Here is a 12,649-nt window from a genome sequence, read left to right as displayed (position 1 = left end):
GCAAAGGTATGGGGAAAAAAGGAATATCAGTTCTTTACTAGTATCTATAAACAAGCAATAACAATAATAGCAACCACAACTAGAAGCAGAAACCAATAGCAGATGACTTGTGAGCTGCCGAGCTTTTTCCCGTGTGGTGTAATCACAGTCGCAAGCAGCAGGGGCGCTGTTGAGCTCCCGGCTGGGCAGGGCAGGTGCGATGACTCCCGAGTGGCTACAGGTGGCGCTGTGGCGCAGGGTCAGGTCAGCCTCAGGCAGCTGGATGATGGCGAGCAGGCTGAGAAAGCAGGCAGCCAGGCAGCTCGGAGCAGCAGAAAGCAGGGAGGCAGGGTCAGGCACTGGCTCCCTCCCGGCTAGCAGCGAGGTAGCAAGGATTTCTGCAGTCACAGCAGACGCCGCAGTCTCGTGCGGCAGAGGGCAGGGGCAGGCAGCAGAGGCAGCCGGACTCTCCCGGCGGCAGCCGTGAGGGAACGCAGCCCGGGGAAACGCGCCCTTCCCAGTGGGAAGAAAAGTTGAATCAAAGCTCACCCAGCCAGGAGAGAAGAGAAACAGGGCACAGTTGGATTCGCTCTGGTAGCAGCTGGAAAGCAAAGAGAGAGCAGCCTCTCCCCTCAGCGTCCGAACCACGAGAGCGTTCCCAGGGCTGGCTCTTCCCTTACCGTGCCCCTCCCAAGCATACCTTTTGTCTTTTACAAAAGACTTGATAGCCCTAAAACACCCAACTATTTGTTGCTTAGTAACAGGAATGGGAAGAAATTCCAAAGGTACTCAACCCCCGACAAATACCATTTGTAATTGGAAACACTGGCCAACAACAAATTTTATTTAAACCAGAATGGCCTCTCAAAAGGGTTGCTCCCTTTTTCCCAGAAATGAATATCAAAAGACCTGACTAGTGTTTTGGGAACAGGATTGGGGGTTCTAAATAGCATTGATTCAGAGGTATTATTGAACAAATTGGCTACTACAACTTTTGATCTGACAAAAATGCAACAGCCTTTACAATCTTCCCTTTTGGCTTTGGGAATGCATCAGTGGCTGCATCAAGTATAAGAGAAGGCGAAGGAAGTATTTTTCCTACAGAAATCTGAAAAATAATTTGGAATAGTGCTAAGAATTTTGAAAAGAACCTCCAATCTTGGTGGAAGTTGGTAAATTTTTTCCTGTTTTTGCATTAGGCTTGAACCACAATGGGACTATACTCTATCCTTTTGAGCATAGAGCATGGGCCCAAAAGGTGAATGATAAATGGCAAACGATAGACCTGGAATCCTGCATTGGCGGGAAAAACTAGGAATTATCTGTCAAAGTAACACCATCAGAACCTGAGATTTTTGTTTAGACGCTGACCAAAAAGTTTGCCATTTTGAAGTTCATCCTGAAATTAACCCCACAACTGTAATAATCTATATTGGCAAATGTTGTGTATGCTTAAGAACTGTTTGTAGTAATATCACAGTAGGAAATGCAATAGCTTATACCAGTAATCACATGAATTTTTGTGTTTGTAATTTTACTGAAATCACAGGGTATGACTTCTCTTACTCAGCTCCAGTCACTTCCCACCAAATTCTGAAATCGAACTTTACATTGATTCATGAGTTAATGCCTGTATCTATTGGAATTAATAAAAGTAATGTAAAAATATTTCCTCCCTTGTTTCCCTCCCTTTTCTCCTCTCCCTCTCTCTCTTTCTTGGTGCTATTGTCATGTGGTCCCAAAGACAACTCATCACGAAGAAGACAACTGGTCCTGAAGATAAATGTTGAGCCACCAAGTGGTGTAAGGGTCGATCAAAGAATCGAGTTCTGTCTCAACATTTCTCATCAGAAACCACAGGTGCAGGACTCACACAGAAAGTGCTTTGTACCTCCCAAAGCTGGTATGGAACGAGTGCTTTGCACCTGCCTAAGCTGGTACAGAACAAAGGCCTTGAGCCTGCCAACGCTGGTACGTGACAAAGGCTTTACACCTGTTGCCCTGACACCCATTATTCACTATTGTCAGAAAACCTGCTTCCAAAGCTGACCATGCCTCAGACACTCCTCTCTTGGCATGTGTGGCCTGCCAAGTGGAGTTTGGCATATCTCCACTTATAAGTGGACCGTGACAATACCCAAATGCCATAACTCCATCCATATTTCCCAGACATCTAGCTACGTTACCATCTGCCACAGCATACTATATCATAAATAAGATTTTCCTCACCACCAACTTTAGGCATCATGTCATGATGCAGTGTAGGAGCCAAAGAATGCTGGATTTGAAAAATGCATTTGTTGCTTCAGATTGCAATGAAATCCTTTAAAACGAGATCAGGCATCAACCATTAATTTGAGTGCAATATATTTCACTGCTCTTCTTATTTACTGAGATGTTGTCTCACTAGATCAAATCAAAGAAATTACAACAGTGTACTGACAACAGCTGATATTGTTGGAAATTATATAACTTTCTTACATTCTTTAGTTTTAAGTAACTTTTAGTCATGGGATTGTTCACCTTTGCCAAGGGGGAGGGAGGCTGGGCTCTGTTGGTTTAATCGTTAAACCACCAAGGCTTTGGGTCTCATTGGGCAAGGCCTGATAAGCTTCAATAAACAAAAAGGGAGTTTGGGAGGTCTGGAATTTTAAAATTCACATGTTGGGAATAGTCAGAAGATACGGAGGAGATAAACAGACATTACCCCCTGGCAAATTTGGAGACACCCTGTCTGAGAGAAGAATGATAAGGGAACCAAAGAATGCAGACCAAATTAGCATTAAAAGCTAAGGGATCAATATCCAATAGAAGACTGAATACTAACTAATGACAAGAATTGTGTAATGTAGAACCAATGAATTTCTTTGGTTTTTATAAATGCATAAGTATGTGAAAAGTCTTGTTAGGGACATGTGTAGTTGGAATGATTTTCACTGCACATCCTGCCCAGAATAAAGTAATGCCTGACTCACTGACATCTCAAAGATAGTGTTGAAGAGTTTCATTTCTTCCTGAGTTCAGTGACAATATCTGCCTAGAATCTCAGAGAGGCATCCCTTTAACAAATGCCTCCAGTTTCTGTCTGCCACATCTCTACTGTTCAGTCTGTTCTGCTGGAAATAGAAAAGTTAAAGCTTTCCAATGTGCTTGGCTGGGTCAGCTCTTTTGGGCAGTCGTACACAGGCACACATATTGACTGTCCTGCTAGCAGTAAACTTGGCCCCACTGTGCCAAAGGAGATATGCTATTGTCCTTGGGTGTACTTCTGGAGGCCACATGTGGGGTATACACAACTCCACTCTCAGCTGAGGTGGGAAACTTGTTCAAAGTAGTTTTGAGGTTTTGTTATAAAGCAAAACAGGAAATCTGCAAGAATCTAGATTTAACTATTTTTTCAACTTGTCGCTCTCCCAGATGTGTTTGTTTTTATTAGAAAATATATAAATATATGAATGACAAACATTCTGCAACTGACCTTGTCCCAGTTCTGGTGTAAGCCCAAGGTTTTACTGGTGCAGACTAGACTTTAGGCAGCAAAGGGAATCTGGAGTAGTCTGCGGATTTTTTTGTTTTCTTTTTTAAGCAAACCAAGCAACTAAAAGGCTGTGTCAACTTACTTAAGTGCTCTTTCTGCCAACTAATCATAGCTGGCACAGAAAAAAATGCTGAATATTGCTCCCTTTCCTGCCTACACTGGAGGCAAGGAAGGCCAAATACAGAGCTGAAACGACAGCTCTGTGCTATCTGGAGACACTCAGCCCAGCTTCTTGGAAGCAGAGAAAGGACCACTGAGTCACTCTTAAAATCAGTGAAAAGGACAACAAAAACATCAGTGGGGTGAGGAACATCAGCACACACCTGCCTGCCCAACACATTGTTTCCCATATGCAATACTGTTACCATTGCTGAGGGCATCTGGTGCCCTTTTTCCTTTCATCATCAACCTTTCCTCTGGTAACTGTGAAAACCATAAGAGCTGGGTTTTCTGCTTTAGTAATGTGGGCCCTCCCCAGCCCTGAAAAAGGTTTGGTAAAACTATCAATTTGTCCTAGGTTGCAATATAGATGTATTTATTATTCTATTACCACCTCCACAAGCTGTGGAGCACTGGTTATCTCCTGCTATGACTCACCCCTGATAACAGTTAATGGGCTATCAAGAACCCACCACATGACTCATGGAATTCTCATCCTATTGTGAGATGCTCCGCCCAGGAGGGAGGAGCCAAGCATTCCCACCTGGATATAACCTGAGTTTTTGAACGGCACAAGGAGCCCTGTCTACTGGGTTCCCAGAGGACCATAGCTACCACTGGACCTCCAGGTGGAGACCAGACCTTCTACAGGATCACTGCTTCAACCTAACTGCTTCACTTGGACTGCTACCACCATCCTAACAGGGTGTCAGGTTGTATCTGACTTTGTCAGTGTTTTTCCTTGTATTACTGCATTTCTTTTTAATTTTCCTATTAAATTATAATCCTGATTTGCGATCTCCCACTGGTTTGTTTTCAAATTAATACACAATTTGTCTCGGGAGCCTGGGAATGGGAAAGCTATTACTACTGGCCTAATGGCAAAAAACTCTATCAGCAGAACCGCAAACTACTGAGCTCTGTGGTACACTGCTGATTCACATTCCGTGACACTGCTGAGCAAACTCTACCTAGACATCTCCACAACTCTGTTTCTAGTTCTATATAACACTGTGTTTGAGTCAGATTCTGTGATATGTTGTTGTCATTCACAAGTAACCACACTAAGACAAGTGAGTTACTGATAGGTATAATACAAATTGGCTGAGCTATATCTTGCAATTGGGATCAACCAGACAACTTCCTCACAATCTGCTCCCAAACTTTTTAAGCTGCCTGTGTGTGCTGCATAAAGCACCAGCAACACTGACATCGGCACTTTGATTTGATTTTCTGTCACTGTTCTCAAAGATTGAATTTCAACCAGTGACCCAATGGCTTGATAGCTAATTAGCAAATTCTTCTGAGCCATCTAGTCCTGCCCTTGCTTGACAGTTAACTCTGCATTGCATGTACTCCCGAAGCCTCCTGAAATCAGCACTGTGCCATGCAAAAGCTCGGTCAGACTCAGTGCTGCTGCAAAACCCTATGGAGATTGATGCCCAGGTGCATGTTTTCAATGACAAATCACTAATGATTTTTATTATGAGTCCTTGGGTCTTTTCAAATCATTGAGGTTGTGTAATAACTCCTCCATGGACAGTCAAAGCTTTCCTTTCCCACCCCTCCCCTCAGCCCTTGACCTACAGGGGAATTATTCTTTCTCTTGGTGAAACCTTTAAACAGGAAATTCTTACTCCTTTTGTTGTTCAGCATGATTATTGTAATCAGCCAGACTAAGGCAGCTGGGATAATGCTCTTCCAGCTTTCTCTTGCTGTAATACATGAATATAAAACTCCTGGAAAGCAGTGGGAATGCCTCAAATCATGCTCTGGGGGTCACAGACCCTAACTCTCACTTTTGAAGTTGAATAGGACAAGATGCAGGTTGCTCTGAGTGCATTATGAACCCTCTCATCGACAGATATCTTGAACTCAGCTTTTTCCTATGCCCAGATTTAAGTCATATTGATCAGCAGGTTTATAGCAAAGATACAGCCATTATTTTGTTCTACTTCTTCCATGTATCTGAACAGATCTCTTGCCTTGTACCTATCAAGTACCTATTATCAGTGCCTTTGAGCAAGAACTGCATATAACCAGAGCTATAGCACACATTTTTCTTTTTAACTCTTCTTAAACTGCCACTTATACAAGTATCCAGGCTGTGGACTGTCAAAAATCTTAACCAACCCTCTTCCTCCAAGCAAAGAAAATCTCTATAAATGCTGAACTGAGGCTGTTTTGGGCACCCAGCAGGTCAGGCACAGCCAAAAGGACTGAAACCCCACTGAAACGATGGATGGGACTTCCCAGCCCTACACTCTCTTTTCACCTCAACAGATACTTCACTCCAGAAGTCAACCTTACCAATTTCAATAGAGAGATGCTTGATTTATGCTAGGCTGAGACAAGAATCTGGCCATGATTCTTTATTGCCTTTTAAATCCAAGAGCCCAGGAGAAGCCAATTGTGTCTGACGTGAAGCTGCAGCACACCCAAGGTGGAATCTACACAACTCCATAAGCTAGCAGTGGTCTGAATAAAACTTCAAACAAGACATTCTGACATTTTCCATAAAGAGCAAAAATAAATAGCTGGGAGCCACCAAGTTGCAAAGGAAGAACTGCTTGACTGTTGGACAGGGAGCAAATTAAGAGGCAGAAATTAGGCAGGGTGCTGGGGGGCTTACAACACTCCCAAAAGCAAAGGGATCGCAGCATTTAATTTGATTAATCACTGGTCCAAAAGACTTTCTACTGAGCCTCAGGCAGAGCAATAAACGTACAGTCATTAAGAGAAGAAATAAAAGGTAGGTTGGTTGGATGGTAAATACTCCAGCTCCATCTCCCTTTCCAACTTCCCTTTTGTTTCTTCTCTCCTTGGTCAGTGCAAACTATTGGAAGCAACACAGTAAAGCAAGTGGTAGCATTAAAACAACAACAAAACCCACTGTATTTCAAATGCCTTAGTGAAAACACTTTCAAGGAATGTAGGATTGAATTCTGTGAGATTTGGTTGGGAAGATGGGATGGAAACAAGAGATCTCTGAAGTCAAGTTTTAGAGCATGGAGGTTTATTGTGAAAGAGCGTGGGTGTAGGAGACCTGCTAGGGCCGCAAGACGCAGCTCAAAGCAGGTCAGAGAAGCAAGAGACAGAGAGAGAGAGAGAGAGAGAGAAAATGCCAGAGCCAAGAGAGCAATTTGCCGTTTACAATACAATAAATCATCTTCTGTGTTGAATATTCTAATTCTCCTTAACCAATCTAGAACAAGCTGCAAACCCCACAACATTTACATACAACCTATAAGAATCATCGCATTACCATACGGGGTTATATTTTAAACCTTAAAAACTGCTTTTTGGATCCTCTGCCAAGCGAGCAGGGTCTGCTTTGACCCTTGGACCTGCCTGCAGGCAGAGGGTATTGTTTCATCAAGAAGGGGGATTACCTTCAGTCAGCCGTACCATTGTTTTCTAGTTATTCTTAAACTCAAAGCTTGTCTTCATCTCAATCTTGCTTATATTTTCCATATTCTCAGCATCTTTTGCCAGGTAATCATATTTATAAGGCTTTCCTATTTCATCTTCCCCAACAAAGGAAAGCTTTGACTCACTTTCTCCATCATTTTTGCTATCCCTCAACAGCCCATTCCTCTAAGAAATGCTGTAGGCAGAATGGAGCAAAAGACTTCAGCAAGGCTTTTGACACTGTCTCCCATAATATCCTCATAGGTAAGCTCAGGAAATGTGGGTTAGATGAATGGACAGTGAGGTGGATCAAGAACTGGTTGAAAGGCAGAGCTCAGAGGGCTGTGATCAGCAGAGTAGAACCTAGTTGGAAATCTGTAGTCAGTGGCATTCCCTAGGGATTAATACTGGCTCCAGCCTTATTCAACTTGTTTATCAATGATCTGGATGAAGGGATAAAATATACACTCAGCAAGTTTGTGATTATATGAAACTGGGGGGAATAGCTGACACACCTGAAGGCTGTGCTGCTGTTCAGCAGGACCTTGGTAGGCTGGAGACTTGGGTGTAGAGAAACCTAACGAGGTTCAACAAGGGCAAGTATAGGGCTCTGCACCTGGGGAAGAATAACCCCAAGTACCAGTACAGGTTGGGGGATGACCTACTAGAGAACAGCTCTGCTGAGAAGGACCTGGGAGTCTTGGTGGATGACAAGTTGACCACGAGCTGGCAGTGTGCCCTTGTGGCCAGGAGGGCCAATGGTATCTTGGGGAGCATTGTGAAAAGTGTGGCCAGCAAGTCAAGGGAGGTGATCCTCTCCCTCTACTTGGCTCTAGTGAGGCCACATCTGGTGTATTGTGTTCAATTTTGGTCTCCACAGTTCAAGAAAGACAAGGAGCTACTGAAGAGGGTCCAGTGGAGGCCACAAAGATGATGAGGGGTCTGGAGCATTTCTCTTGTGAGGAGAGACTGTGGGAGCTGAGAAGACGAGTAAAGAGAAGAGAAGAGAAGAGAAGAGAAGAGAAGAGAAGAGAAGAGAAGAGAAGAGAAGAGAAGAGATGGGGATCTCATTAATGCATATAAATATCTCCAAGGCAGGTGCCAAGAGGATGATGCCAGACCCTTTTCAGTGGTGCCCAGTGACAGGATGAAGAGCAATGACCATAAACTAAAACACAAGAAGTTTCACCTCAACATGAGGAAGAACTTCTTTACATTGAGGGTGGCAGAGCACTGGAACAGGCTGCCCAGGGCAGTTGTGGAGTCTCCCTCTCTGCAGACATTCAAAACCCACCTGAATGCATTCCTGTGTCACCTGCTCCAGATGACCCTGCCTTGGCAGGGGGGTTGGACTAGATGATCTCCAGAGGTCCCTTCCAACCCTAAAAATTCTGTGACTGTGATTCTGTGAAGTCATGCTAGCTTGGTCTCCTCTCCCTAGGTCTGGCAGAAGACTTAGTGGAAAATAAGAAGAACATTTATTCTAAGGGAGACAGATAATGGTTTTGGAGCTCATTTCAGCAGTTTTGGTTTGTACCCCTATAAGCTTTCAAGGGCCCAAACAGCTGTTTTGATGAACGTAATTGTATTTTAAAATAATGGTATTTTGTAAAGCTGCAATGGTAACTTTTATGGGCCAGATTGTACAAACACCCCATAACTGTACAGCACTTGTCCCTCACCACAGGACACAGGAGTAGGGAACAACCCCCTACTGACACTTGCAGCTGCTTGAAGCTCTGTAGGAGCCTGAGGTGAGGAAACCCCAGCAGAAGCAGAGCTGGTGAAAGGGAGGGTAACTAATACTCCATACATTCTCAGTGAGTGAAGTTCACATCTGGCTCTTCTCCCATCTGCTTTAAGCACTGTCACCACTCCCATGCTGCATTTACTGGGCATCGATGTGTATCAGAGCTCACTGTGGGTCTGTACAGCAGGAAACTGCTTTTATTCCCTTTTACCCAGACAGACACTGAGGTTTACTGCAATGTAGTCACTTTTCTGCAGTCACATGAGAAAACTATATGGAAGATGGGTCTCCAAACTGTGTGCATAATGCCATGTGAAACATAGTTACCATAAAGTCAAATGCTACTACTGAAGAAACCAAGGTGACATAGATATGTGTTTGAATTTATATCTATTGAACTTCATTCATAACCTGATTGTCACTTTTCCTCCTGTGTTCTATTATGTAAAGGTGCATCCATGAATATATAAGACCGGGCCAGGATAAAAATTCATTTTATCTCTCTAAGCTGGTCAGATGAGAAAATGTACATCAAATATAGTGTTCATAAATTCATTAAGGTTAGAAACGACCTCTAAGATCATAGAGTCCAACCATAAACCCAGAACTGTAAAGTCCACCACTAAACCATGTCTCTAAGCACCACATCTACATTTTTTGAACACTTCCAGGGATGGTGATTCCACTGCTTCTACTGGGCAGCCTGTTCTAATGCTTGACCACACTTACAGTGCAGAAATTTTTCCTAATATCCAATCTAAACTTCCCCTGGTGCAACTTGAGTCCATTTCTTGTCCTATTGCTTGTTACTTGGAAGAATAGACTGACCCCACCTGTCTACCACCTCCTTTCAGATAATTGTAGAGAGTAATAAGGTCCCCCTTGAGCCTTCTTTTCTCCAGACTAAACAACCCCAGTTCCCTCAGCTGCTCCTCATAAGACTTGTGCTCCAGACCCTTCACTAACTACATTGCTGTTCTCTGGACACACTCCAGCACCTCAATGTCTTTCTTGTAGTGAGGGGCCCACAACAGTGGGTCCAAAAGTGTTAGACCACTGCTTCCCTTATTATATAAATAACATGTTCACTGCAGAACCACAAACAAACTTTGTGATTCTGGAGCTATATATATACATAAAAAAAATAATACACAGAAAATATTATTATACAAAAATCAGCAAAGTTTGGTTAATAAGGCAGTTGTTTAACCCTATTTGCCTACATCTTCCATATACATTCAGAAGAACAAAGATGCTTACCAGCTACTGAAATACATATCCTTTCTCTTTTGCAACAGGCAAAAGCCCTCCTTGCCCACCCCACCCTCCCAGGTGCCTCTGTACAATAGGTATGGGGGCTTTGGATGTGGAAGAACAATCAATGGATGATGAGGACAAAGGTCCCTCTCCACCAGAGGTTTTGCCAAGGCCAGAAAGGCCTATACCCCATATCAAGACCAGTTCCACAAGGAAGAAAAGAAGGGTTGTAGTGATATGTGATTCCCTTCTAAGGGGAACATAGGGTCCAATATGCCAGAAGGACCCTCCCCTCAGGGAATTCTGCTGCCTTCCTGAGGCCCAGGTAAAGGATGTCACCTGGAAACTTCCTAGCCTGGTTTGGCCTTCAGACTACTACCCGTCGCTGGTCCTCCATGTGGGTGGTGGTGAAGTCACAATGTGTAGTTAAAAGGTGATCAAAAGAGACTTCAAGGCCTTGGGATGGTTGGTGAGGGAATCAGGGGTGCAGGTTATTTGTTCCTCTATTCTTCCAGGGCAGGCGGTGACATTGAAAGGAACAGATAGACACAGCCTATGAATACATGGTTCTATGACTGGTGTCACCACCAAAATGTTGGTTTCTTTGATAATGGGATGGCCTACATAGCACTGGGCTTGCTGAATTCAGATCGCATTCACCTTTCTCAATGGGAGAAGAGGGTCTTTGGTCAAGAGCTTGTGGGGCTTATTGATAGGGCTTTAAACTAGATATGACAGGGGAGGAGGATATAATCAGTTTTAACAGTGATAAGGTGTGGGATGACATGTCATCTGTCTTGGGGTGATTTTATGATAATACTCTATTCTTGATCATCTGCTTTATGCCCAGAAATGTCGCTTTAAGGTGGATCTGGGGGAGGGGCGGGAGCTGAGGGAACTCTGGTGCGGGCTTTGTTCAAGCTCTCACTCCTGTGTGCTCAGTTTGCCGTGCAGATCGAAGGCTACGTTGGTGCTTAGCTAACTTGCTTTTTGTTAGCTTAGGCAAGTTGTTTTTCCCTGGACTACAGCAGAGATTCTTTGGTGGCTTCTGTTTCTTCTAGAACTGTTCGTCTTAGCTTTTGGCTGAGATCATACCATCGGCAGGAGCCGGCCGAAGTGGACTGGCGGGGAAGCTGCAGGGATACCCCATCTCGGCCCAGACCTCAGGAAAAGCTAAACCACTAAAAGAAAGAACTTTAAATCCACCAGCTTCATCTGCAGCGAGCAGGAGACAAACCTCAGAGGTCCACCAGGTTCCCATCTGTTTTTTCCCCCTGAGCTTCTGAATGGATTTTTCTTCCTCCCCCCACCCCGAGACAAAGGCCATCTGCCATTTTGTTCTCTCTGGCCATGTGGCCGATAGAGTTTTCTTTCCCTTCCCCTGGCATTTTGGTTTTTCTTGCTCTGCTGTGGGTGGGCATGTGTGTGTGAGGGGGTAAGGTTCTGAAGGTTCAATATCTAACAATTATTAATTTTTTTCTGTGTCATGCAGGTGTAATTGGCTTCAGACCCTCTGTAACTTCGGTTCCAGAATCCCAGTGGATGACCCCGAGTCTCACCAGGCACTTTCTGCCACAGGCTCCAGGACAGACCATGGCTCCCAGCTGCAGAGTACAGCACATTCTTTACCTCTGGTCCCGTCCTGACTGGGCCAAGGGCTACGGCATTAGTGATCTCCTGCTTGATCTGGGTGAAAGCTTGCTGCTGTTCAGGGCCCCAGTGGAAATAATTTTTCTTATGGGTAACCAGGTAAAGAGGGCTCACGATCTGGCTGTACTCAGGAATGTGCATCCTCCAAAAGCCTATGGCTCCCAGGAAAGCTTGCGTCTCCTTCTTGTTGGTTGGTGGAGACATTGCAGTGATTTTATTGATGACCTCAGTGGGACTCTAACGTTGTCCGTCTTGCCACTTTACTCCCAGGAACTGGATCTCTTGGGCAGGTCCCTTGACTTTGCTCTTTTTGATGGTGAAACTGGCTTCCAGGAGAATCTGGATGATTTTCTTTCCTTTCTCAAATACTTCTTCTGCCATGTTCCTTCACACAATGATGTCGTCGATGTACTGAAAATGTTCTGGAGCCTCACCCTTTTCCAGCGCAGCCTGGACCAGCCCATGGCAGATGGTGGGACTATGTTTCCACCCCTGGGGCAGTCGATTCCACGTGTACTGCATGCCCCTCCAGGTGAAAGCAAACTGAGGCCTGCACTCTGCTGCCAGAGGAATGGAGAAAAATGCATTAGCAATGTCAATAGTGGCGTACCACTTTGCTGCCTTGGACTCTAGCTCATACTGGAGCTCCAGCATGTCTGGCACGGCAGCACTCAGAGGTGGAGTCACCTCATTCAAGGCACAATAGTCCACTGTTAATCTCCATTCTCCTTCAGATTTTCGCACAGGCCACATGGGGCTGTTAAAGGATGAATGGGTCCTGCTGACCACCCCTTGGCTCTCCAGCTCACGGATTAGTTTGTGAATGGGAATCACAGCATCACGAGTGGTCCGGTACTGTCGGCGATGCACAATCGAGGTTGCAATCGGTACTTGTTGCTCTTCCC

The sequence above is a fragment of the Lichenostomus cassidix genome, chromosome W (genome assembly GCF_008360975.1).
Source record: "Lichenostomus cassidix isolate B80296 chromosome W, HeHo_3.0, whole genome shotgun sequence".
Taxonomy (NCBI): domain Eukaryota; kingdom Metazoa; phylum Chordata; class Aves; order Passeriformes; family Meliphagidae; genus Lichenostomus; species Lichenostomus cassidix.
Note: the sequence above shows the minus strand (reverse complement) of the source record.